Below are 20,650 nucleotides of genomic sequence, written 5' to 3'. Positions count from 1 at the left end.
TATTTGTTCAATTTTACATTCTCACCAGCATTTATGAAAGTTACAGTTGCTAGGGTTCCTGGGTGGCTCAGCCGTTAAGGGTCTGCTTTCAGTTCAGGTCATGATCCCAGGGTCCTGGGATCGAGCCCTGTGTCGGGCTCCCTGCTCAGGGGGGAACATGCTTCTCCGTCTCCCACTCCCCCTGCTTGTGTTCCCTCTCACTGTCTCTGTCAAAAAAATAAACGATCTTTTAAAAAAAAAAAAAAGATAAGAAAGAAAGAATGAAAATAAAAAAGTTACAGTTGCTCCACAACGTTGCCAACAATTATCACTGTCACTCTTAACCATTTTCCATTCTAGTGGGTGTAAAATTTTATATAACCATTCTTTTCTTGATTTATTTTATTGTATGACAGTTGATATATCATTTGGTTTTCATTAATATTTCTCTGATGATTATTACAGAGCTTTTTTTTTTTTACATATTTGTGCTTATGGGTCATTCTTTCTTTAAAAAGTTTATAACTTATTTAATAGATCACCATCTTTGTCTCCCTTCCTCCCTATAATTGGGATTTCTTCTTATTTTCATGCTGAGTAATGAAACAATGACAAAACTAATCAGAATGAGGTACTTCAAAAAGAGAAACTAACACAGCTCATTTTCTTTTAACAGGCAAAATATAAATACATGCATTCTAGAATGCGCAAAGGTTTAGTTACTAAAAACTTCAAATGAGACCTTGAAGGATGTAGGCAAATCCAGGGTGCAGTAGAGACGAGTTGAGATACTGTGTACCTTGTGAAGGGCTCTTGGTACTGCATCTCTTGGCCACTTGATGAATCCCAACATGGGGAAAGATGTTAGCTAATGCCACGTGGAGATGCAATAAGTGCTAAGTTGACTTAGGGGCCCGGGCTGTGCACAGTAACCAAAAGGCAGAAAAATACTGAACATTGCTGAGAGCATCCACCCCCAAGAAGCACTTTACTTTCCAGGAGCTCTAAACTGGCATCATTCACAGGGCCCACATAGCTGATATCCTTCATGTTCCATTTGGCACAGCAAGTAACAATGTCTCCCCACCTATGATGGTGATGCAGCCCCTGGAAATGGCTTTCATTGCCTCATCAATGAGGGCTTTGGTTCCCTGGGCAAAAGATTTGCAACCAAATTCATCCACAGCTCCATTCCACATAATCTTCTTTTTCCAAGCAAGTGTTTCAGGTACTTCTTGCCCCTCTCAGAACCACAGTCTAAGCCCATTGAGCCTCTAGGTATGCCAGAGGGCACAGTGGCTTAGCCAGTCTTGGCATTCTCATCAAACTTGTCAGTAGTGACAAAATCCACAGGTAAGGTAATCTTCACACCATTCTTCTTTGACAATCTGGGCTCTGTCTTCATCAAGCAGAGAAGTGCCAATCTCCATGTTCTTGAGCACCTTAAGGAAAGTAAAAGCCACTCCACCACAAATAATCATCTCACTGACCTTGTCCAGCACATTATCAATCAGCTGGATCTTGTCTGCAACTTTAGCTCTGCCCAGGATGGCCAGGAAGGGCTGCTCTGAACTCTCCAAGGCCTTGGCAAAGTAGTTCAACTCCTTCATTAAGAAACCTCCAGAGCTGTGGGCTTGGTGAGAAGTGCCCAAAGCATCATTGCCATAGACATCCTCTAGCTTGGAAAGTGAAGCTTGGAAGGCTTCTCTTTTGCCTGGCTCAGATTCAACCCTCTTCTCAGGAGTATCTCTTTCCTTTCCTTCTTCCTCCACGTGAAAGCAAAGGCTCTCCAGCAGGATGGAAGACCCAGCAGCTGGTTCAGCACAAGCTTTATCTACTTCCAGGTCCACAAAGTCCTTCAAGAATGAACATCCTTGCTCAGCAGACATTTGAGTTCTATAGCAACTGGCTCCAAAGTGATCTTCTCCGGCATGGGGACATCATCAGGGCAGCCCAGATGGCTGATAAGAACAATTGACTTGGCTCCATTGTCCAAGCAGATTTGATGCCTGGGATGGCAGCCTTGATTATCTGGTTGTTTGCCATCTGGTTGTTCTCACAGGACTGTTGAAGTCCACTCTCATGTTGACCTGCTTCCCCTTCATGTCCAGTTTGTCCAGAGGCAGCTTGTTAGAAAGCAACATCTTGGAATACAGCAGTGGTGAGGCTGAGATCTTAAACAACAAAATTATTAGTCATATCTCCTTTTACAAAGTATCTTTTAAAAAGTTTTGCCCTTTTTATTGGGTTATTTGTCTTTACAAGACTGATTTGTGGAGTTCTTTCTATATTCTAGATAAAAGCCTTTTGTCAGACTTAGACATTTTGTAAGTATTTGGTTTAGTCTCTGGCTTGCTTATTCATTCTCTTAATGATTTCTCCTGATTTAAATTTTCTTTTTAATATTGATGAAGTTCAAATTATCAATTTTTATAATGACCGGTGCTTTTTAAATTTTGTTTAATAAATCTCTGCCTACTCAAGGTGACAAAGACAATTTCCTATGTTTTCCTGTAGAAGATTTAGGGTGGTAGACTTTATATTTAGACCATTGCTATATCTTGAAGTAACTTAATTTTAGTGTATGGCATGACATAGAATTGATCCAGCACTATTTGTTTAAAAAGACTTCATTTCTTCTGAATGGATTTAATTTAGTCACTTGGCTGAAAATAAGTTGACTCTCTAGATAATTTACATCTGTTTCTATATCTAAATCTAAACCCTGTATTTGGTTCTACTGATATATTTGTTATTCCTTATACCAATACTATAGTCTTAATTAATGTAGCTTTATAATAGTTATTAAGAGAAGGAATGCATATTTTTTCCATTTTGTTTATTGTAAAAATCCCCTTGTAATTCCATTTTAATTTTAGAACAGTTCATAAATTTCCTAAAAAAAATCCTTCTGGGATTTTGACTGGGATTGAAATGAATCTGTAGACCTCTGGATGCTTTTAAGATTTACTATTTATATGGACATTGGGGAGGGTACGTGCTATGGTAAGTGCTGTGAAGTGTGTAAACCTGGAGATTCACAGACCTGTACCCCTGGGGCTAATAATACAATATATGTTTATAAAAAAATAAAAAAATTTAAAAAATTATTTAAAAATCTACTATTTAAATTTTGTTTTCAATAATTTATGACAGACCACAGTATATATTTTTCTTTGTATCTATGCTGCCTGGGTTTTACAAAATTTTTTCAATCTTGGCCTTAAATTCACTAATTAGTTTTTAAAAATTCTGTCACTGTCTTCGCAAATATTGCTTTTGCCTAAGTAACTCTCCTCCAATTCTAAGAATCCAATTACATATTTGTTAAATGCTTATACTATACTCTAATTGTCTGTTATGTTCTCAGGGTCTCCATATTTCTGGAGCTCCTTGCTTCAGTTTGGACATTTTCCTTTGGCTTATCATCTAACTCACTTATTCTTTCTTCAGCTACATCTAATCTGATGCTTAAACTCAACAACTCAGTTTAATAAGATCTCAACTACTGAAATCTTAATTTCAATTATTTTAAGTTCTAGAATTTCCAAATTTCAAATTTTCCTGTTTGCTGCTAAACTTTTCCATCTTGTCACTTAATTTCTGTTTATATTAATTAATTTAAAAGTTATGTATTTTTATCTAAAAGTTATATACCTTTTAATATGTGGTTATTCTCTTGATAAATCTCAGTTGTCTGCTTTTTCTCTTATGTTGGCCAATTCTTAACTTTTTGTGCCTGATTACTTTGTATTGCTTAACAACATTATGTATCATTAAGTAGCAAATTTATATCAATCAGTTGAAGCTTTAGCTAATGTTATCTTTTTGCAGAGAGGAATTATTTCTGTTATTGTTGAGCAGCTGGTGTGCATCACCATAATCCAGTCAGTAACTGAGGTGATTTTAAAGTGGGCATCAGTTATGAGAACTGGGCTAGTTCCCATGCATATAGAATATAACAACTTTAGATATCAACTGAAAACTCAAGTATTTATAAGAACCCTTAACTCCACATTTTTTCCAGCTACATGAAAATGTCAATGTTTTGCTCAGTATCTTACCATCTCAACAATGAGGTCTTTATTTGCCATTTATCATTATTTTTAATGGGAAAAATAGCTCCAGACATGAAATAATCTTCCTTGGTGTTCCTCATTTCCTGGTTCTTGGTTCTTTCAGTTCTGCATTGGTAGTTTTTATCCATTGGTAGTTTTTTTTGTGTGTCCTAAAATAGATATTTAAAAACATATTTTTCTAGCTTATTTAGTTGTTCTCAGCAAAAAGGCTGTTCTTAAGTGTCCTAGTTAGTCATTGCTAGAAAAAGAATTTCTTTATCATCTCTCTTTAAAAGTAGACTTTTTACAAGTTACTGAACCAGCTTTAAAAATATATATTAAAATATCATTCTCTCTGATAAATTTAGAAGAGACATGGTTTTCTTTATTTAGATTCAGTTAATTTACATCTGGAATCTTTAGTTGGGATATGCCAATTTTTATTCATAATTATGGACATTCCTTGATGATAAGGAACATGTGACTCCTAAGTGTAACTTATTGAAAATAAAAGAAGATGCTATGATTAATTTATGCTCGGGTCTACCCCTGAAATGTATATGCACAAAGTATCCCAAACCAGCATAGCAAACTAAACACATTACATGGAGAGGGATAACAAAATTTACCAAGAAGAGTTAATATAATGACATTGGTAAAGCACTGGCAAGAAAAACAAGAAAATAATGACTTTCAACACTGATTATATATCCAACAAAAATATCCTTCAAGAATAAAAGATAAATAAGAGAATCAAGGAATCAATCCTAATCAAGGAACAATGAAGATAACTTATTACCAGCCAATCAATCTAACCTACAAGAAAGAAATTAAGAAAGTTCTTCAGGATGAAGGAAAATGACACTGGAGGGAAAACTGAATCTTTAGCAACAAATAAAGAGATTGGGAATATTTTAATAAAATGAATTTAAAAAATCTAACTGACTGATTTTGATAGCTAGATGCAAATATCAAAGCTTTAAATTAGATGTTTGGCCCTGATTATTGAGGTGAGTTAATTATTGAGATGAGATGAGTCAAATGTGTCAACCCAATGCTTCCATTTAGAACAAAAATACTCATTTGTCCAGTTGCCAGGTCTTGTTGGCTACTAAAAGCTCAATGGTGAGACCTGCTGAAGAAATTCCCTCATTCAAGGGGATCTGCCTCATCCACCTTGTGCTTCTTTTCCAGGGGCCACCCACGTTCAATGACTGATCTATGTTGGGGTGTTAAAGCTCATTTACCTTTTTTTCAGTTTGGGACAAGCCTGAAATGTTATTGCACTCCTTCAACTCTCCATTAAATCAGCTGACAGCCTTTGTTCTAACCACACCACAGTACAAACTCTTCCCTTTGCATGATCTTATTTCATCATTCCCCTGTACATGTGGTTCCAAAGAGCTCTTCCCAACAATCTTAGTGCATGCAAATCCTTGTTTCCAGGCTGTTTCCTGGGTAACCTGACCTAAAAGAGTTTAACATATACAGAACCCTTGGAAAGCTGAATCCTTTGGGGGGAAAAAAAAAAACTGTGAAAGATGAGGGGGCAAGGAAAGAACAAACATCACAGTAATTTTCACTTGAAGATAATTATTTAGATTGTTTTTCTCAGTATGATTGGCTAAATAAAACACATTCATGGAACCCCATTGAAAGGGAAATGATAGTGGTGAGACTTGCTTTCTATCTAAACTCCATCAACTCTAAGATCTTGTATGGGTTCAATCTACCACCGGTATGCAATGCCAAAGATAAAATAAACAGAACACAATTAGAAAATGAAAAAAATGAGAAAATGCTTTCTTAAGCCTTCAAGTGTGTAGAGAAATAGATGCTGAGTTATCATAGGGAGTCAGGGCTAGTCACTGGCATTCAGGCAAATAGATCAAATCTTCTTTTAAAGGCAATGACAGATATTCATGTTAAAAAAAAAAAGAAAAAAAAACCCTCAAATTCTTTCTTAGGTCAAGCACATTAAAAAAAAAAATCACATAAACACTCTCAATCACTCTAAAACATTGAGGATTAAAGATGTTTGGGTTGAACATTTTTGTTTCTCTTATTTCTACTGTTTGAAAAAAGTTCCAGTCATTTAAAAAAAAGATTTTATTTATTTGAGAGAAAGTGTAAAAGCAGGGGTGGGGGGATGGGAGTAGGGGTAGAAGGGAAACAGATTCCCTACTGAGCAGGGAGCCTGATTCAGGGCTCAATCCCAGGGCGCTGAGATCACGAGCTGAGCGCTGAAGGCAGGCACTCCAATTCCAGTCATTCTTAATAATGATTGGATACTAGCACACTCTTGAGAGTATGCTTTGTATATAGTATCTCATTTACATTTTTGTTACTACCTACACAGTATTTATTGTACAATTATTGAAAAATACAGTGACACCCACGGGGGTCAGTTGGTTAAATGTCCAACTCTTGATTTCAGCTCAGGTCATGATCTCAGGGTAGTGAGAGCAAGCCATGGGTAGGGCTCCACATTGGGTATGGAGTCTGCTTAAGATTCTATCTTACCCTCTGTCCATCTCCACCCACCTCCATCTCTCTTAAAAAAAAAAAAAAGAGAGAGAACAAAAAACAAAAAAGAAACAAAAACAGAGAAGCAGAAATTGGATAACAGATTATAGGTTATCCTAAATACCAAGACAGATATTGCAGGAGTTATGGTTTTTGTTGCCTTCCTAGTAGTCCTTCCTCCCAAGGAATATACTATTTTCCTCCAGAAACCTCCAAGCCCTCACTCCAAAATGCAATATAAGTGTGGTTATGACTTACCCTATTCTTTACTTAAAAAAAAAGTAAGGTGCTTGTCTCAGGCCTAAATAGTCAAATCCCAAGACAGTTGGTTCAGGGATAGTTCATGCATCAAGACAGTACAATGCATGCTCAGGTACTAGAGGCAGCAATTAAGAAAGATTTTTTTTTCTTACCTGAGAATGCTAAACTGGTAGGAAATGTTTTCACATAAGGCCATGTTGACCACCATATGTGGTGGTCCTTCCTGAAACTAAAGCTAACACAAACAAAAGCAAAATAAAGTTAAAACTTAGAGATTACAACATCTAAGCCTTTGAATTCAGTTGTACCTGAATCTCTTTTGAACTCTTCTATTTGGGTAAGTTAATATAGTTCCTTTTTTCTTAAGCATACTTGAATTTTGTTTGCATTGCTTACAACTTAAAGAGCTTCAAAAATATACAACTGTTCATGCTGCTGATTATTTTCTCCTGGCTATATTTAAGTAGATGTACACAGTTTAGTAGATAATAGGAAGACAACAAAATTGGGAAATATTTCATTTTCTATATATAAAACAATCAAGCAGAGCAGGCAAGGTAAATACTATTAATCATATTTTATAGACAAACCAAGGAACAAAGGACAAAGACAAATTTTGAACTGGAACCCATAACTTGTTAACATTTGGTATTTTTTTTTAGAGATTTTGTTTATTTGAGAGAGAGAAGGAGAGAGCAGGAGCAGGGGAGGGGCAGAGGGAGAAGCAGACTTCCTGCTGAGCAGGGAGCCCCATATGGGGCTCCATTCCAGGACCCCAGGATCATGACCTGAGCTGAAGGTAGATACTTAATTGGCTGAGCCACCCAGGCACCCTCAACATTTGGTATTTTATGTATGCATTATATATCTATATCTATATCTATATCTATATCTATATCTGTATCTATATATCTATCTCATGACATTGTCCTTCAACTCTCTCATCATCTTAATAATTTATTTCCTGGATATTAGTAAAAATTAATTACCAGGTAAGAGTAAAAGTGAGGAGGAAATTTTGAGTTTATAAAGACTTCATAAATCCTCAAAATTAGAAATGTAGAAAATAATGACATTGAAAAGAGAACCAGGACCTGTGATAGTGTGGAGAAAGGTTTGAAAGCATCCATTCTTTCACGTAACATATGCATGTCTCACATCTTCTTGGTGCCAGGACCTGTGTCAGAACACTGGGGATGCACTGTGATCAGGCCCTAAATTCCCCCTGCCCTCATGGAAAGATACAGAACAAATTCAGGTGTGCACACATGTGAATGAAAATTCCAACTCTGGCATGTACATTGCAGGGGAGGTATTTTGGTCCCGAGTTCATAATGAGACAATTCGATGTAATGAAGAGAACTCAGAAATGCTTAAACTAAATCCTGAGGATTAGCTTTCTTAAAAGGGAGGGGAAAATGGTCCAAATTGAGGCAACATCATGTGCAAAGATCCTGGGAAGGTGGGAGGATGTACGAAGAATACATAAGACCATAAGATGCTCTGCAGGTCTCCCCTAGTTAGAACGAATGGTACTATGGCTAAAGGTATGGCTGGCTTTGGGTTTGTATTGTTTTGTTTTTGTTTTTTCAAAACTGAGAGATTTATAAGATTAGGTGTTATTTGTTTAAAATGGACTTACTCCATTCTCTCCCAACACATAAGCAGACAAAGATTTTTTTCCCATGCAAATTAGCTGTCTATTGTTTTAAAAAAACACACACGTGGAGAAAGAGATTGTTGCAGAAGAATATAAATGAATTAACATTCTTTTTCTTTGCAATATGTAACCTAACTTTCTCTCGCTTCAATTTAAGCTATTTTAAGATACCTTTTCTGTGCTAATCTTTTCTAGATTTATACAATTTAGAAGTGAAAGAGATCTTAAAAATACTCTAAAATAATCTCTCACTTTTAAGGATGGAGAAACTAACCCCTCTCCCCGAATGTGATTTGTAAAAGGGCACCCAGGGAGAATAGCACAAGTGATTAGTTATTTCTCAAAAAACAATTTTTTGCCAAACTAAATCCCAATTTCTAAATCCAACCATTATCTTGTCAATCTTTTAATCCTTTCATTGACTCTCCACTTTTCCTGTATCTGTTAGGCTATAAAGCTCAAAATGTGTCACACAGTACCTAATGACACTGTACTGGATAAAACAGTAGGTTAGATTCCTGCAGTTTTTCACGTTATATTCCTCAAATATTTGTGCCTGAATGTTGAGTGTGTTTGATATCGCTAACTGAATAACCTTATAAATTTTATATAGCTATGTAAAACCTTCTGTCATAATCCAAATATCATTGATTCTGTATATTAAGAAGTTTGGGTTTTTCAAATAATCTATTTTTTAATAGGAAAAAGTGTCCAGTTCTTTTGAGAAGAGATCATAGATAACAAAGAATTGATATTTGCAGCTACAGAGTAAAAACCATCTGTTATTAGAATAATTATTGAAATATTTCTTGGACATAAGTTAAATATTTCAAAATAAATTGCCTAATAATTAACAGATTTATTGAGAGTCTCAGAATTCACATTGGTTGTAAATTTATTCAACCATTTTCTCTTTTTCTCTCTTTTTTTAAAGATTTATTTATTAATTTTAGAGAGTGGGGAGCAGGGACAGAGGGAGAGGGAGAGACTCCCAAGCATACTCTGGAGTGAGTGTGGAACCAGAGACGGGACTTGACCCCATAACCATAAGATAATGACCTGAGCGGAAACCAAGAATTTGGCTTTTACATCCTTTTCAAAATCCAAAGTTCTCTGGCTTTTAAATCCTTTTCAAAATCAATTTTAAGGTTTAAATCTGCCTTGATTTTTATCTATCATCTTTCCTTTATTTTCTTTTTTTGATAATGAAATGGATGGAAAATTCTGAGCAATTATAAATGGAACCATCCTCCATCTATCATGAAATAATTATGTCCAAAAAAAATGGTTTTGAATAAAGTGTCACATAAGAGATAAAGTAATGTAAAAAGCAAGCAGTTCCTTCTTCATTATTGTACAATTAATATATTAGTTAATTGTATCAATATATTTAATATAAGCATTTAATAAAAATTAAAGATTATATAAAAATACATAATGAAAAGCAATCATCCTCCCAGTTCCACTAGTTATATCATTATTTTTATTTTTATTCTGTCATAAATTTGAACAATATTTTTACAGCTCATATTCTTGTGTCATCACCCCAGTCAATATGATGGTTCTGTCAAGGTAAGCCCTTCTATTTCATCTTCTCCCACTACTTTTCACCTTCTACATTTTCCCAAGTATCTGTTTGCATATTTTTAAGGTTAAAACTAACATTACATTCTATATTCATAATCTTTACCTGAGCTTTTGCATGATTTATTAATAAAGTTAAAAACCAAGAAGCTGTATCAATATTAACATGAATGTCTTAAGTTCATTTAAGGATTTACCAGATAGAGAACTTTCTATTTTAGTGGTCCAATATTATGATCCTCAAGCAGCTCTGAGGACAATATTCCTAGGTAAACAGAATAGCCTTTCTTACACTCCTTTACTTCAAACCGTACCATGTATCACTTTGCTTCATATTTGCTTGGATCACAATTTTCCCACACAAAATTTGATTTTGCCTGGCCACTGTAATTGCCTTTCCTTTTTCTTTTTGACCAACAATTACAAGCTTTGATCCAATTTATCTACCTATATCTATCTATCTATGGACAAAAAATATCATATATTATATAAGGTCTTTTCCTCCTAATATATAAATTCCAAAGTGCTATAATCTGCTCTAATTTAAGAGAAGAGTCACCTGGTCAAACACTGTTAACCTAGAACTTCTCAGCTCTCCTAGGTTACATCCGTATGTTCTGGATCTCATGAGCTTGGTTCCTTGGTTTTCTTCCTCATTTTGCTAGTGTGTTTCGAGAAAATCCTACGGTACAGAAATGGTTTAAGTGTTACGAGTCTTGAATATTTTAAATATTCCCAACTGACTGGTATTTTGGGTGGGTATAGAATTCTATATTCTATGTAAATATTTTTTTCTCAGAATTTTAAAGGCATTGCTTCATTAACTTTTATCATTCCATGTTCTAATACCTGTCTACTTTTCTTTACTTTGTACATATCTTATCTTGTCTTTTGGTATTTTTAACTTAATAATTTTAGGATCTTCTTATCATTAGTGGTATCACATGTAACTTGGTATAGCTCTTTCCACATTCATCATGAACACTTTCATTTTAAAAACATAATTCACTGACTCTCTGGAAGATTATTTTGTGCAATTTCTTTGATGATTTTATCTTCTTTATTTTCTTAACTCTCCCTCTAGGGCCATAATTCAGATAATCATTGTCCTATAATACTTTTCTGTTACCTTCTAAATTAGGTACCTACACTCAAATCCTTGTCTCAAGTTCTGATTCTGGAGGAAACCAAATCAAGATACCATGTAACACAAAAGCAGACTTTAAATTCTATACTAAAGTACATAAAAATAATAAATAAAAATGAGACTTTGGGGCAAGTGAGAATGAAGTAATATATTTGTATGTTGAAGTAATGATTTCATTTCAGTTTTCACCTGAAACTGTACAGATTCTTCCACTTTTCTGAAAGCAATGATCAGAAATCAAAGGAAGATGATGAAAACAACTGTACTACTTTTTTAAATAAAAAAAAAATCAACATATATTTTTCACGAACTTAAGAAGTTCTGGGTTCTGGGTGAAGTTAGAGGACTCCAAGTATTACAAAATTACTATTCTCTAAAGCAAGTGCACAAAAAAAAAAAAAAAAGAGAGAGAGAGATAGCACCCACTCAAAAACAAAACAAAGCAAAAAACCCCCACCAAAACAAAAGTACAAGCAGGTAAAAGGAGATAACCTAACAGAATATGCTTGAACAACTTCTGAACAAGGAAATTAAAAAGAAAACCATACACAGAATAGTCTTGAACAGATAATATTGGTGATGGATGATAAACCACTTGATTCCTAACACTGTTCTCATGCTTTAGCCCCTTTACTAATGAGTTAACAAAATACCATGACTATTCACTGTAGATGCTTTCCAAAATCTGGATTGAAGCTACTGAGTAGACAGACATCCATCTTATCTGTTGTTTTTGTACTGGGGAGTAATGGAATCTAAATGTAAACATAAGGAAGATAATAAAGGGTAAACTAAAGTCAGTAAACTAAAGGCTCCAGGACTACATTTCAGATGAGAAAAGATTCCAAAGCTGAAGGGCAGTCCCTCCAATTCCTATTTCTAATTAGGAAAATACCCAATTATAGAGATGGAAATCTGCTTCAGGACTTCAACCAAAATCTCTACTGAGCTCTCCTGACTCCCCTCACCTTCACACCCCTATCCTGTCATTTCTTCTCAATCTGCAGGAACATGGTTAAGGTACACAATCCCTAACCCTCATCTCTAGCTTGGAGAGGAAGACAAACTAGATATTAGAGGAGAGGAGTCAAGATCCACTCACTCATAACTAAGAGCAAAAGACTTTACAGGCAGAATATCCTAAGTATAACCATGATGGAAGAAACATGGCAATAATGCAAATATACTTCAAAGGAGAGAAATCATGAAGAGAAGAAAAAAGAAGGGAGAGAAGGTAGGGGGGATGGAGAAATAAAAAAGTAGGACATAACAGGAATGCAAGTAATCAGATTCAGAAGAAATTAAAATCTCAAAAAATTGAACGAAATTCCTCATAATTGCTTCACAAAAGAGGATAAATAAGTGATAACATGAAATTTAAAATAGCATAAACAACAGTAAAATAAATGACAGTATGAGATGAAAATCATATTGCAGCCCCCCTGAAACAAACATTGAAGGGCAAAATGGTGTCATCATGACAGAGCTAAACAATAAATTAAAAAATAAGAAGGAGCCAAACAGAAGTCACACTAAGAACTGAATTATTGATATAATAGGGACACTTAAGGTAAGCAAAGTGAATACAAATGAAAAAGTCGAAAGGATTTACATTATCGTGACATTATTTGACAGGAAACTAAAGAAGCCAGCAAAGAAGATGGAATTATGTGAGATTCTTTTTTCTTAAAATGAAGAAAAACTACAAATTTAATAACCTGTCATGTTTCAGAGGAAGTCAGTGCAGACTTCCTTAGTTATTTCTAAGCTAGAAATAGCTTAGTTAGTACCTCAAGTATTAAAAAAAAAAAAAAAAAAAAGAATTCTTTAAGCACCCAGAAAGGAAAACAAACTAACGGAGAAACACCAGGTTGGCTGGCTATGGACACTTCTGTGGCAGGATTTGATGCCCAAAGATGAGACAGCAACATCTACAAATGTCTGAGTGAAAGCAAACATAAACCAAGAATATTATCAACCCTATAAAAGCCATTCAGTTATTTGAAACAGAAACAAAAACAGTTGTGGGTGCAAAGGAGACCTGTGAGTGTACCTGTCTTTACTGTTCATGATAGAGAAATACGAAATAAATAATAGAATCCAACTACTAATGCATTTTATAATCTTTTTCTTTCAACTTAAAGGATCATTTATGAGATATTTCTTGCAATGAAAAAAATATTTATTTGAAGTTCATTTATTTACTCAATTTTGAGGTTTTTATCTGCTATTAAATTTAAAATATAAAATTGCTACTCCTAAATTAAGAGAAGCAGCAATTATGTGACCTCTTTATGTCTATCATTCTCTTTGCCTCCCTACTATATGTAAACCATGAAATGATAGTCACCTGAGTTCACAGTGGTGAGAGGGTTTACAGAGCATTTTATTGTCACTGTTTTTATTTTCATCTTGCAATCACTGTGTAATTGTTAAATTATTTAATAGTTTACACTGTGCAGGTATAATTTCAATAAAATCAATAGAGTAATAAGTTGAGAGCGAGAGAGAAGCAGAAAGGAGGAGGAGAACAAACAAGGTAAAGAAAGCAAGCAAATAGGCTAAGGTCTCCACAGCAAGGGAAAATATGGATCAGTATTATTTTATTATACATATTTTTCTGAACTATGTAAATATTCAGAAGTAGTTTTTTAAATGAAATCAACATTTCTGCCACTCTGCTTTCAGCAGCTTAATTATTTCTACAGTTAAGCTTCTAAGAAGTTCAAGATATACCCAAATATTTCCACAATATTGCATAAGAGTCATTAAGATAACCTACAGCTAGAAAAGGGTTAGGAGAAAGAAAAGGAGTGGAAGATGTTTTCTCTCCACTTATTCATCACAAAATGTATTAAGGACTGATTTTATATTTATGGAACAGAAATTTCCAATGTCAGAGAAATGTCAGTCTTCTTGTCTGCCCAGACTGATTCCAGTTTGCCCTCATCAGCTGTGACAAGGAATCAAGTCTTCTCACTGGTTTCCACGAGAAATCTGAGCATATTAATTTCTTTTCATGACTTTGGTGGCCTTTACTAAGATTTTAGGGTTACTAGCTGTGTTTACATTATACTGTAGCATATTTCATTTGAAAAGCATCTTTTTAACTTCTCTGTTTCCCAAAGTTCCTTCATTCTATGCTTTTGGCAGTGAATTTTTTTTTTTTTTAAGAGAGAGAAGGAGAGCACACAGTGGGTGGGGGGGGAGAGAGGGGGAGGGAGAGTGAATCTCAGGTAGGCTCCACATCCAACTCAGAGACCAACCCAGGGCTCCTTCTCACGACCCTGAGATCATGACCTGAGCCAAAATCAAAAGTCCAGTGTTTAATGGATTGAGCCACCCAAGCTCCCTGGCAGTGAATTCTTTTTTGAAATCCCTTTGCCAAAAGGCAGTGCCTAGGTACTCTTACATAAGCTTCTACTCTAGCGTATTCCTTAGGTAATTAAAATCTCTCTCCTCTTTATAAAGCGTGAATCTTCAAATATGGCCCAAGTCCTACCACCATGTTTCTATGCTCGAGCCTGTCATGAGAAGGAGTCACCAGTTAATTATAAATTTGTTACAGTAGTCTTATGCCTTGGAGACTTTTAATATATAGCAGAACAACTGTATTGGTTCATTTTGGTTTCTTGTTGTGGTAGACAAATTCTGAGATGGTTCCCAAGACTCCTGCCCCTTGCTGTACACACTGTGAATAGTCAATTTTCTTCCCTTGGGTGTAAATGAGACTGGTGACAACCATGGGATAGTCATTGCATTGATTAGGTTACACCATGTGACAAGGTTAATGGATGGGACAATCTTCCCCATGATTATGCTATGTTACATAAGACTCACCACTGCAGACTAATGAGAGTTCCTCCTGCTGGTTTTGAAGAAGTAAACTGCTACACTGTGAGAGCACCACATGGCTAGGTTTTGAGCACAGCCGCTAAGAACTGAGAGTGAACCCTAACCACCAGCAAGGCTACCTTCCTATAACCTCAAGGAAATTCTGGGGAAAAAACAAGTGATCTTAAAGGAGGACCCCAAATCCCAGATGAAGTTATAGCCCCAGCCATGCACCTGAATTTTATCTAGCTGAGAACCTGAGCCCAGGACCCAGGTAACACATACCTAGACCCCTGACCCACAGACAGTGAGATAATAAACCTGTGCTCTTTTAAGTTAATAAATTTCTGATAATTAAAAAGAGCAACAGAAAACTAGGATATTTGGTAAGTGAGCAAAAAGAAGTGGACAATAAAAATCAGAATATAGGAAACAAACTAGTGGAAAAACCTTTTTTAGGAAAAAGTAGACAAAAGTCTACTAGTAGTGGTAAAAATACAGAATATTTACACACTTACTATCAACCACTTTGAATGAATTAAATTATAAAATACTATGGCCATCAAGGGCAGAATATATTTTTTCATGTCTTCATGGAACATTCAGTAAGATTCAGCATATGGGCCATAAAAAATGTCTCAGTAATTTAAAATAAATTTAAGAAGATCATGTTTAAAACCAAAGGGAATTTTTTAAAAAAGTAATAAAAACAGAAAAAAGTTAATGAGGTAAATGGCAAAGAATAGATAAATAAATATAGAAATTGAATCTTTGAAAAAATTAATAAAATTGATGAACTCCTACTATGCTAGTAAGTTCAGAAACTCAGATAAAATAAATTCTTTGAAAAATAAAAATTACGAAACTGCAAATATCTTCTCCCATCCCATAGGTTGCCTTTTAGTTTGTTGACTATTGCCTTTGCTGGGCAGAAGTTTTTTATTTTGATGAAGTCCCAATAGTTCATTTTTGCTTTTGTTTACCTAGCCTCAGGAGACATATCTAGAGAGAAGTTAGTATGGCTGATGAAAAATGTTACTGCCTATGTTCCTCGCTAGGATTTTTATGGTTAAGTCTCACATTTAGGCATTTAATCAGTTTTGAACTTATTTTTGTATATGGTATGAGAAAGTGGTCCAGTTTCATTCTTCTGCAGGTAGCTCTCCAACTTTCCCAACACCATTTGTTGCAGAGACTTTTTTCCATTGGATATTTTTTCCTGCTTTGTTAAAGTTTAATTGACCATATAGTTGAGGGTTCATTTCTGGGTTTTCTGTTCTTTTCTACGATCAATGTGTCTATTTTTGTGCGAGTACCATAATGTTTTGATAACTACAGCTTTAAAGTATAACTTAAAGTCTGAAATTGTGATGCCTCCAGTTTTGCTTTTCTTTTTTAAGACTGCTTTGATTATTTGGGATCTTTTGTGGTTCCATATACATTTCAAAATTGTTTATTCTAGCTCTGTGAAAAAAGATGCTGTTGGTATTTTGAAAGAGATTGCATTGAATGTGTTGATTCCTTTGAGTAGTATAGACATTTTAACAACATTTGTTCTTCCAATTCATGAGCACAGAATGTCTTTCCATTTGTTTGTGTCTTCTTCAATTTTTTTCATCAGTGTCTTATAGTTTTTGGAGTACAAGTCTATTTCTTCTTCACTCAAGTTTATTCCTAGGTATCTTGTATTTTTGGTGCAATTGTAAATCGGGTAGATTTCTTAACTTCTCTTTCTGCTGCTTCAGTATTGATGAATAGAAATGCAACAGATTTCTGTACACTGATTTTGTATCCTATGACTTTATTGAATTAGTGTATCAGTTCGAGCAGTTTTTTTATGGAGTCTTAGGTTTTCCATGCGAGTATCCATGTCATTCGCAAATAATGAAAGTTTTACTTGCTCCTTGCCAATCTGGATGAAATTTATTTCTTTTTGTTGTCTGACTCCTGTGGCTAGGACTTCTATTAGTATGTTAAAAAACAGTGGTGAGAGTGAACATCCTTGTCTTGTTCCTGATAGTAGAGGAAAAGCTCTTAGTTTTTCCCCATTGAAGATGATATTAGCATTGGTTTTCCACATATGGTCTTTATCATGTTGATGTTATATTCCCTGGAAAGCTGCTTTGTTGAAAGTTTTTATCATGAATGGATGTTGTAGTTTATCAAATGCTTCTTCTGCATCTATTGAAATTAGCATATGGTTCTTTTCTTATTAATGTGGTATATCATGTTGATTGATTTGCTAAATGACATATCTGATAAAGGGTGAGTATCCAAAATATATAAAGAACTTATAAAATTCAACTCCCCAAAACCAAATAATCCAATTAAAAATGGACAGAAGAAGTGAAAAGACACTTTCCCAAAGAAGATATATAGACGGCCAACAGACACATGAAAAGATGCTCAACACCACTGATCATCAGGGATATACAAATCAAAACTACAGTGAGATATCACATTCCATCTGTGAGAATGACTAAAATCAAGAACACAAGAGTCAATAGGTGCTGATGAGGATGTGGAGAAAGGGGAGCCCTCTTGCACTGTTAGTAGGAATGCAAACTGATGCAGGCACTCTGGAAAACAGTATGGAGGTTCCTCAAAAAGTTAAAAATAGAACTACCTATGGTCTAATAATTGTACTACTATGTATTTACCCCCAAAATATAAAATACTAATTCAAAGGGATACACACACCCTAATGTTTATAGCAGCATTATCTATGATAGCCAAACTATGGAACCAGCCTAAGTGTTCATTAACTGATTGATGAATGGATAAAGAAGATGTAGGGTGTGTGTATATATGTACATATATTACACACTTTCTCTCTCTCTCTCTCTCTCTCTCTATATATATATATATATATATATATATGAAACTTAGCCATAAAAAAGAATGCAGTCTTGCCATTTGCAACAATGACATGGAGCTAGAGAGTATAATGTTTAGTGAAATAAGTAAATCAGAGAAAAATGAATAACATATGATTTCACTTAATATGTAGAATTTAAGAAACAAAACAAATGAACAAATGGGAAAAAAGAAAGAGACAAATTAAGAAACAGATAGTTAATTATAGAGAACAAATTGATGGTTACCAGAGGGGAGGGGATGCGGGGATAGATTAAATAGGTGATGTGGTTAAGGAGTATACTTGTCATCATGAGCACCATGTAATGTATGGAATTACTGAACTGCTATATTGTAACCTGAAAATAATAGGACATTGTATGATAACTAACTGGAACTAATGTAAAAACTTAAAAATAAATCATCCCACAGATCTAAAAATAGATCCTTTCACTTGTGAGTTCTATCAAACATTTAAATAGAAATAATACTAATCTTAATGAAGTCCCAAAAGTTCATTTTCGCTTTTGTTTCCTTTGTCTTGGAGACATGATGAAAGAAGTTGCTAGGCCAATGTCAAAAGGGTTACTGCCTATGTTCTCCTCTAGGATTCTGATGGATTCCTGCCTCACGTTGAGGTCTTTTATCCATTTTGAGTTTATCTTTGTGTATGGTGTAAAAGAATGGTCAAGTTTCATTCTTCTACACATAGCTGTCCAATTTTCCCAGCACCATTTATTGAAGAGACTTTTTTCCATTGTACATTTTTTCCTGCTTTTTCGAAGATTATTTGACCATAGAGTTGTGGGTTCATATCTGGGCCCTCTACTCCATTCCACTGGTCTATGTGTCTGTTTTTGTGTCAGTACCATGCTGTCTTGGTGATCACAGCTTTGTAGCAAAGTTTGAAATCAGGCAACGTGATGCCCCCAGTTTTGTTTTTCTTTTTCAACATTTTCTTAGGAATTCGGGATGTCTTCTGGTTCCATACAAATTTTAGGATTGTTTGATCCAGGTCTTTGAAAAATGTCAGTGGAATTTTGATCAGAATGGCAATGAAAATATAGATTGCTCTAGGCAGTATAGACATTTTAACAATGTTTATTCTTCTAATCCATGAGCATGGAATAGTCTTCCATCTTTTTGTGTCTTCTTCAGTTTCTTTCATGAGTATTCTGTAGTTCCTTGAGTACAGATCCTTTACCTCTTTGGTTAGGTTTATTCCCAGGTATCTTATGGTTCTCAGTGCTATAGTAAATGGAATTGATTCTCTAATTTCCTTCTCTGTATTTTCATTGTTATTGTATAAGAAAGCAAATGATTTCTGTACATTGATTTTGTATCCTGCCACATTGCTGAATTGCTGTATAAGTTCTAGCAGTTTGGGGGTGGAGCCTTTTGGGTTTTCCATATAAAGCATCATGTCATATGCAAAGAGAGAGAGTTTGACTTCTTCATTTCCAATTCGAATACATTTTATTTCTCTTTGTTGTCTGATTGCTGTTGCTAGGACTTCTAATACTATGTTGAACAAGAGTGGTGAGAGTGAACTTCATCAAGATCAAAAGCTTCTGCACAGCAAAGGAAACAGTCAACAAAACAAAGAGGCAACCCATGGAATGGGAGAAGATATTTGCAAATGACAGTACAGACAATGGGCTGATATCCAAAATCTATAAAGAACTCCTCAAACTCAACAAAAACAAAACATAATCATGTCAAAAAATTGGCAGAAGACATGAACAGACACTTCTCCAAAGAAGACATACAAATGACTAACAGACACATGAAAAAATGTTCATCATCATTAGCCATCAGGGAGATTCAAATCAAACCACATTGAGATAACACTTTACACCAGTTAGAATGGCCAAAATTAACAAGACAGTAAACAACATGTGTTGGAGAGGATGTGGAGAAAGGGGAACCCTCTTACACTGTTGGTGGGAATGCAAGTTAGTGCAGCCACTTTGGAAAACAGTGTGGAGATTCCTTAAGAAATTAAAAATAGAGCTACCCTATGATCCTGTAATTGCATTACAGGGCATTTACCCCAAGGATACAGACGTAGTGAAAAGAAGGGTCATCTGTACCCCAATCTTCATAGCAGCAATGGCCACAGTTGCCAAACTGTGGAAAAAACCAAGATGCCCTTCAACGGACGAATGGATAAAGAAGATATGGTCCATATATACAATGGAGTATGATGCTTCCATCAGAAAGGATGAATAGCCAACTTTTGTATCAACATGGATGGGACTGGAAGAGATTATGCTAAGTGAAGTAAGTCAAGCAGAGAGAGTCAATTATGATACAGTTTTGCTTATTTGTGGAGCATAAGGAGTAACATGGAGGACACTGGGAGACGGAGAGGAGAATTGAGTTGGGGGAAACTGGAGGGGGAGATGAACAATGAGAGACTATGGACTCTGAGAAACAAACGGAGGGTTTTAGAGGGGAGAGGGTGGGAGGTTGGTTGAGCCTGGTGGTGGGTATTATGGAGGGCACGTATTGCATGGAGCACTGGGTGTGGTGCATAAACAATGAATTCTGGAACACTGAAAAGAAATTTAAAAAATAAATAAAAATTAAAAAAATACTAATCTTAGACAACTATTTCAAATTAAAAGTAAGAAGGAACACAACTCAACTTGATTAATGAAATCAGCATAATTCTGATACCAAAACCTGACAAAATAAAGGTAAACCAGTGATCACTCATGATCATAAATACAAAAAGCTTAA

The 20,650-nt window shown here is 35.1% G+C and overlaps 1 pseudogene; it reads right to left on the bottom strand.

Moving 5' to 3' along the window:
* Window positions 1–875: 875 nt before the first annotated feature.
* On the bottom strand, window positions 876–2,123 carry LOC116873588 (annotated as a pseudogene).
* Window positions 2,124–20,650: the final 18,527 nt, after the last annotated feature.

This window comes from Lontra canadensis, unplaced genomic scaffold (assembly GCF_010015895.1).
Source record: "Lontra canadensis isolate GAN:19392208 unplaced genomic scaffold, GSC_riverotter_1.0 scaffold34, whole genome shotgun sequence".
NCBI classification, from domain to species: Eukaryota; Metazoa; Chordata; class Mammalia; order Carnivora; family Mustelidae; genus Lontra; species Lontra canadensis.
This window is presented reverse-complemented; position numbering and strand designations above follow the sequence as displayed.